The 7,788-nt window shown below is 50.4% G+C and overlaps 1 long non-coding RNA gene across 1 annotated transcript; it reads left to right on the top strand.

Moving 5' to 3' along the window:
- The first annotated feature begins 797 nt into the window (after positions 1-797).
- Gm32603 lies at positions 798-7,449 on the top strand. Its single transcript, XR_390951.1, has 3 exons — positions 798-923; positions 6,451-6,662; positions 7,250-7,449. It is a non-coding gene; the product is annotated as a predicted gene, 32603 (long non-coding RNA).
- Positions 7,450-7,788: the final 339 nt, after the last annotated feature.

Here is a 7,788-nt window from a genome sequence, read left to right as displayed (position 1 = left end):
ATTTACAATTACAGTCCATTGTTAAATGTACGGTGCACCCAGGCTGTCGTGGACAGCTGTGCCAGCTGTGCACTGCACAGAGCTAAGGATCACTGCTTACACTGTGCTCCTGGATTCGCCCATGAATTAGGACAGCTGCCTGTCAAGCAGCAGCAGACCATCTCAAGGAAGGGATATGGATTTGCTCAGAGGACCTTGAGCCCGGTCTTGAGGAAACAGCTGTCAACACAAAACCCAGAGTCACCTTTCACTCAGTCTGGTTTTAAAAAAAATAATAGTCAGACAGTTGGAGAGGTGAGCACAGGGCTGACCCTGGAAGGACAGTCGTTGGGGAGCTCTGGGAGTCTGGCAAGGGAAGTGCAAGCTACAGAGATGAGGTAAGGGGCAAGAGGAGGGGGTTTCTAGTCTGGGGTGCAGCGTCAGTGTGAGCTAAAGGGGGGAGGGGTTTCTGGCTAACTCACATTCCCCATAGCACAGAAAGCTTTCTATTAGGTGAGTGCTGTGCGCTGTCTCCCTGACCCATTGAGAGTAGAGACTATGATACCTCCTGCCAGTGGGAGGATCTGAGATGTTTTCTTTCTTCTTGCCTGAGGCCTGCCAGGCAGAACCAGCCAGGAGGGAAGAACATTTGGTGCCAGGATTTAGTCATGGGTGCGGGGGACCTGGAACATTCTGTGTCTGGAGAAATGAGCCCTTGGCTTGGCCATAGCTCTGCTACAAACAGAACCAGACTCATGGGGTGGGGGGGGGGGGGCAGGAGGTAGGGGGGCTAGTTCAAACAGGAGCCTAAGGCTTCCACCAGCTCATCCTGGACTTCAGACTTGACTTCATCCTGGCTGAGCAGCCTCTGAAGCCAGGGACATCCCCACAGGCTACCTCTGCTCTGGCCATGCACCTGTCATCTCTACACTGTGTGGCTCTGGGTGAGTTACTATACCTCTCTGAATCACTTTGTGTCTCCCACCCACTTCACAGGGTTCTTCCTCCTTTCAACGAGTCTCCATAGACCGCAAGTGAGAATCCACTTTCCAGAGGCTACTCAAGCCTGGTGTGCAGGAGGCTTGAAAGTGAAGTTGTGTGGAGCCCCCATGCGTATTGCAGAGCTTGCAGTCCTGGGCTGAGAGCACAAGCTTCTAGAGCTGAGAGCTAAGTGCGGAGGCCTTAAGAACAGTGGGGCTGGGGACAGTGGAAGTGACAGACAGATGGGCACACTGGTTAGAGAAACTCCTCTTCATGTGAGTGGGGGAGGGGGAAGGGGAGTGACTCGGTAACCAAACATATGCTTAGCATGTGACAGGCGGGTCCCCCAATTGTTATCGGCTGCCTGGATCCTGGTGTGGGGAAGGACACTAAGCCTGGTGAGGGTTGCCAGGGAATCTCCCATGACCAATTTCCTGGATTCGGCCCCTGTGTGGGGAGAAGAAAACGCAAGGCGCTGGTTACCTGCTGGATGCTCTGTTCCAGAGGCATCGGACAGAAGTAACAGAGCTGCAGCCACCGCAGAGATGAGGCAAGAGACAAGAGAGCCACAGGGGGCATCATTCAGAGTGACAGCTTGACTGTAATCTCTGGAGCAACTCTGAGGGCACAAAGCCACCAAGCAATAGAGCCCCAGGAAATATACTGTCTGTACAATGTGCCACCTGGGTCTGTGCAGGGATTCCCCCTCCGAGACTCAGGCTACTAGAATTCGTAGGGTGGAAACCTCTCTAGTCACAGTTGGCAGCCACGAGGGCTCCCTTAAACACCTCAAGAGACGGATCAGGCTGGGTATGGAAACGGGGAAGAGCTACTGCATGGAGTTCTCCAGCTCTTCCTCACAGAGACCCTAATGGAGCTGCTGAGAAGAAAGAAATACCCCAGCAAAGAAATACCCGCTGCCAAGAACAAATGGATCCCAGGAGGAGCCCTGTATGCAGGCTAATGGGCTAGCCTGGGCTCACACAGAGAAGAAATGAAATTAAAAACTTGAAAAGATTAGGTGGCTACAGCCAAGGCAGGAATGTGGCCTCACTCCAACCCCCATAACCCCAAATCAAAGCTGCCTGACCCCTTAAGGGGTCAGATCTGCTCTAGTCCCTCAGCTCAAATGAGCTCCTGAGGACATGTCTCCCAATTAAAAATACATCGATCACAAGTGTGGGATACAGCAATTCAATCTGTTCTCCACTCCCAATACTTTGCTGAGTTTGTCTGTGTGACTTGGAAAATGACCCTAGCTCACATGGAAGGAATTGTTCCATGTACCAGGCCCTCTGCAAATCAATTTTAGATGGTGAACCCTTCTCAGCAAATCTCTGTGGGCCAGGTACAGCCAAAGCTGTTTGGGGGCCGGGCTGCTGTAAAGTCTGACTGCAGAGCTACGGCCTGGGTCTCTTTTTCCATTCTGCCTCGCAAGCATGGCCACCAATCTTCAGGCTACAAAGTCAGTTACTGCCTTGGTGGGTGTTCACAGGTCCCCTCTAACAGCTGAGACAAGGGTCTTAACTCTACAGCTGAGACACACCCCATTCCCATCCTATCCGAACAATTCCCAAAAGCCTACTAGAGCTCTGAATTAGTTCCAGCTCTCTAAGAGACAGAGATAGTTATGTCTCACCTGTCAGCTCTGAGAATCACATTTGTGTGTTTGATTGATGATTGATTGATTGATTGATTGATTGATTGATTGATTGATTGATTGATTGATTCGAGACAGGATTTCTCTATATAGCCCTGACTGTCCTGGAACTCACTCTGTAGACCAGGCTAGTCTCTAACACAGAGATCTGCCTGCCTCTACCTGCCGAGCGCTGGAATTAAAGGCGTGTGCCACCACATCCTGCCGGTACAGAGAATCACATTCTCAACAAGGTCGTTACACAGTGCTGGCAGGAACACAGAGTCCAACCCAGGAGAAAACAAGGTGTCTGGAGACGCAGCAAAAAAAGGACATGTGGTTGCCATCGGGTGTTGGATACATGGCTGAGCACAGAAACAACCTAGAAACGAATGAAAAAGAGGCCTGAGAAATGGCTCAGGGGGTGAAGGCAATACTGGCACAGCTGGGGGCCTCAGCTTGATTTCCTAGAGCCTACCGGGTGGAAGAGAACTGACTCCCACAATTGTCCTCTGAGCCCCACCTATGTGCTGCTATGGTATGTGTGTGAACACACTCGTGCAATTTGTTCATTTTTAATGAGAAAGGCGGAGGCAGAAGGCATTGGCGGGGCCACGTGGCATCATCAGGTATGACTGACTGGTGAATATTGCAGTGCTGGAGATGAAGCTGGGATCTTGGTTTGCTGAGCAAGCACCTAACCACAGAGCCACACCCTGAGTGATGGAGAGAAACACCCTGGCTTCTGTCTCTTTTAGAAAAGTGAGACGAAGTCCAGGACCCAGAAAAGCACAGAAGTACCTCTCTCAAAAGAGGAGTGGGGGATCAGGCAGGAGCTCAAGGGTGCAGAGACTCTGACAGCAAGTAGCTGGGAGTTGGTCTCTGCTCCACCCTTCCTGGCTGTGTGACCCTAAGGGAGTCTCTCAACCTCTCTTAGACTCTTGTCTACCTCTAAAGAATGCAGGTAATGCAGATATTCAATAACCTAGTCTTTACCTACTCCTTTTTTTCTATAATTACACTTCATAGTATATAAAACCATATGCCTACATCATTCAATATATACAACGTAACACTGATACCATTTCAAGTATGCATCAGGCACTCAGTCAATGATAACAGCTATTACCACTATTGACACAGTTACGGCCATAATTCTATCACAGAGAGCAGAGTTAGAGAGGGAAAGCCAGCCTGGGCTTGATGAAGGTTCTGGCCCTAGTGGACAGTGAAGAACTTCCTTCAGCCCCATTCAACTCCCTAGTGAATGGGGGCTTTCCAGCCACAGTAATGAGGACCAAGGCTGCTAACCCAGCTCTCACACAGGTTTGCTTTAATCAAAAGCAAGCTGAGGCAGTCGCTGGTCTCAGGGTCCCTCGGGCTCATTTCCTCTCTGCTGGGCTCGGCAGGCAAACCCCCACCAAGTGGGGAACCGACAGCTCAGAAAATTGCAGGAATCTATGATTGAGGGGACCTCTCTGCACTGGAGGTGAATTAGAGCCTGACTTCCCCCATCCCTGTCTCCTCACCGTGGTGTAATTGGAAGGAGGACCACACACGGGAGGCGGACCAGGCTGTAGCCAGGATCAGTGTCCCGTACCCTTGGAGGCCACCCTGAGCTGGTTACTTGACCAGTGTGCCTGCAAGGGAGGGCACACTCTCAGAGATGACAGGAAACAATGGAGAAGCATGGGCCTCCTGGCTCCTCGTCCAGGGTGACAAAGTGTCCCAAAGGTCCCCAGAACAAAGAGCCCTTTAGGACTGGTGTGATGGCTCAATGGGTAACGTTACTTGCTGCCAAGCCTGACAACATGAATTCGATCCCCAGGCCCCACAGGGTGGAAGCAGAGAATAGACCCTGCTGAGTTCACACACATCCACACACACTAAATAAAGTGTATGAAGAATTTATATTTTTCAAAGAGCCCCCAGTCCCCCACCCAGGGCAGTCACCTGAATTGTCACACACCCAGGGTAGTGTCACTTCTCCTAACTGCTATCTGCTGGGATCAAGGCAAATTAAAGGCATGTGTGTCCCCTGGGCCAGTAACTAGGGAGGTCACCCTCAGATGGCTCATCTGACCTTTGCCCTGATGACAATCAGAAGGGACATTAATCAGCGGAGACCACTCTGAGATCCCCATAGAAATCTACTTCTAGGGCTGGAGAGATGGCTCAGCAGTTAAGAGCACTGAGTGCTCTTCCAGAGGTCCTGAGTTCAATTCCCAGCACCCACATGGCGGCTCACAACCATCTGTACTGGGGATCCAATGCCCTCTTCTGGTGTGTCTAAAGACAGTGACAGTGTACTCACATACATGAAATAAATTAATTCATTAAAAGAAAGAGAAATCTCCTAGTCTTGCTGAAGTTGGAGGGATAGGTGGAGTCACCCCCAGACATAAGGTGTGTCTCCCCCGTGCCTTTTGGCTTTTTCCCCCTAAAATATTGATGGAATAAAAAATAAGTTGTCTAGACCCTGGCTGCAGTAGAGATGTGTTCTGGAGTAAGCAGAGATGGAGGGAGTGGCCATCCTTCTCCATCTCCAGGAGATGTGCTTTCTAGAACAGCCGCCCCAGGCTCTTTCCACCTGCTCGGGCTCCCACAACCATGCAGGCAAGCTTTCTGAAGCCAGGCTGGCCCTCTGACAAACAGCTCTGTCCATCCTGGCTGCTGAAACCTGGACTGGACAGATGGTGCCAGTTGGATTTTGCCACCATGACTAAGACCTGAGAGAAACCATCTGAAGGAGGAATGCTTTCTTTGGCTCCTGGTTTCAGAGGTTTCTCTCCATAGTTTGTAGCTCTGGTGTTTCTGGGCTGTTGGGAAGCAGACGGGCATTGGCAGGGAAAGAAAGAGATGGCAGAGACAAGGAGACACACGGAAGAGCATGTCCTTCTACAGCAAGCCCTAGCAACATGCTTCTTCCAACCTAACCAACCCCCCCCAAAGTACTCACCCCCTCCCAACAGTACTGCCAAGATCTGACTCCATTGGTTCATCGATGAAGTCAGAACCCTCAGGATCCAGAACTGAGAGGGGACTAGGTCCACCTGCCAGTGACCAAGCCTCCAACTGAGGACCTTTGAGATAGCAGCATCCCAAGGGAGGTTTTAGAGACTGGTCTCGTGAAAATCTGTGATGGAGAGGGAGAGAGGGAGGGAGGAAGGAGGAGAGAGAGGGAGAGATGGTTCAGTGGTTCAATTCCCAGCACCCACATCGGCCAACTTACAACTGCTGGTACTTCCAGCTCCAGGGTACACTTATCCTGGGGCACATGCACATTTACAAACATACACACATAACAATAAGAAGAAGAATATTTAAAGAAAGAAAAGAGGAGGCTGGAGAGTTGGCTCAGTACTCAGAGCGTTCGCTGCTCTTTCAGAAGACTAGAATTCAGTTCCCTGCAGCCATGACAGACAGCTCACACCCATCTGTAACCCCAGGGAATCTGACACACTCTTCTGGCGTTCCTGGGCACGTGTGTGCACACACATGCACGAGCGAGCGAGCAGGCACAAACACACACACACTAAATAAATAATAAATAAATAAATAAATAAATAAATAAATAAATAAATAAGAGTGTAATAAATTTTAACAAAATAAGAAGGGGAGACATGAAGGGGACCCTCCCCCCACCCCGTGAAGAGCAGGAGGAGCAGAAGGGTTTAATGGCATCCCCAGCCATGACAGAAGACCAGGGACTTTGTCACATTCCCCTTGGGATCATACATCATGCGTGGCCACACTCCTTACAATATTCCCACTGTTTTGAACACCTTGTTTCTGGTCATGTGTCCTGAAATTTTGCTTCTAAGATGTCCTTTGTAAATTTGCTTCTACAGAGAAAAATGGGACCAACCTAAATCCATCCTAAGGACAAAAGAGAAGAAACTTCGCAACTGGAAGCATTTGGTTAAATAAATAACGGGTTGATCCAGTCTGTGAGACCTGAGAGAGCCGTGAAGACTGCAGGTGGGAGTACTTATCGGATGAGGGAAGATCGGATGAGGGAAGATCGGATGAGGGAAGAAGTGGGGCTGTTATGAGAGGGGAGGTAAGAAGTGGGGCTGTCTGCAGACTTACAGCTCCCTTTTGTCCTGGGGTTGATGCTTATTTGTTAAGAGTCTGCCTAAGTGCCCCGGAGGTGACTCAGGAGGCGACAGCATTTGCCTCCACGCCTGGTGACCTGAGCTCGATCCCTGGGACCCACATGAATGACAGAGAGAACCAACTCCTGCAAGTTGTCCTCTGACCTCTGACCTCTGATCTCCACCACAGTAACAAACCCCTCACTCCCTGCCTACCTCCACATAGTAAGCCATTTAAAGCCCAGGCTGGCTTTAAACTCAGCAATCCTCCTGCCTCTGCTTCTCCAGCATTGGGATTGCAAGCAGGAGCCACAATCTTCTATGCTGCCCCTGAGGCTTGACTGCTTAGAGTCTCTTGCCTGCTTGCTCTCAGCCCCATTTGTAGGAATGCCCATTGGCCCGAGCTCTTGATGCAGAATGCAGGCCAGCTCTGCTGCTGTGGACGGTGGTAGCTGCTTTTCTTTATTCCTTCTTTATTTTTTATTTCTTTTCTTTCTGTCTTCCTCCCTCCCTCCCTCCCCCTCCCCCTCCCCCCTCTCTCTCTTTCCCCCAGCACTGAGAGTCAAAGCCCGGGCCTCCTGCAGTCCAGCACGAAGCCTACCATTGAGCCACACCCACAGCTCTGGATTCAGGAGCCTGACACCCTGAGTTCAATCCCTGGAACCATGATGGTGCCAGGAGAGGACCGAGTCCCGCAGGTTATCCTCTGACCTCCACATGTGCTCTTACCAGCAAACACATGTGATATGTTTTTATCTTGTTTGCTTCTTATTTATGTGTATGTGTGGGTGCCTGCTTGTTGGTATGTGCGCTATATGCATGCAGGTATCCCTGTAGGGCAGAAGAGAGAATGAATCCCTGGATCTGGGGCTATATGAGTCTGTGAGCTGCCTGCAGGCATGGAGCCTGAATCCCACTGTGGTATAATTTCATACAAAACACACATCGATTCCCAAGTCTTGGTGTAGACAAAAGCAAAGAGCACTTCTTAGTTAGGGCTTTACTGCTGTGAGCAGACACCATGACCAAGGCAACTCTCATAAGACAACATTTAACTGGGGCTGGCTTACAGGTTCAGAGGTTCAGTCCATT

Source organism: Mus musculus, chromosome 4 (assembly GCF_000001635.26).
Source record: "Mus musculus strain C57BL/6J chromosome 4, GRCm38.p6 C57BL/6J".
NCBI lineage: Eukaryota > Metazoa > Chordata > Mammalia > Rodentia > Muridae > Mus > Mus musculus.
This window is presented reverse-complemented; position numbering and strand designations above follow the sequence as displayed.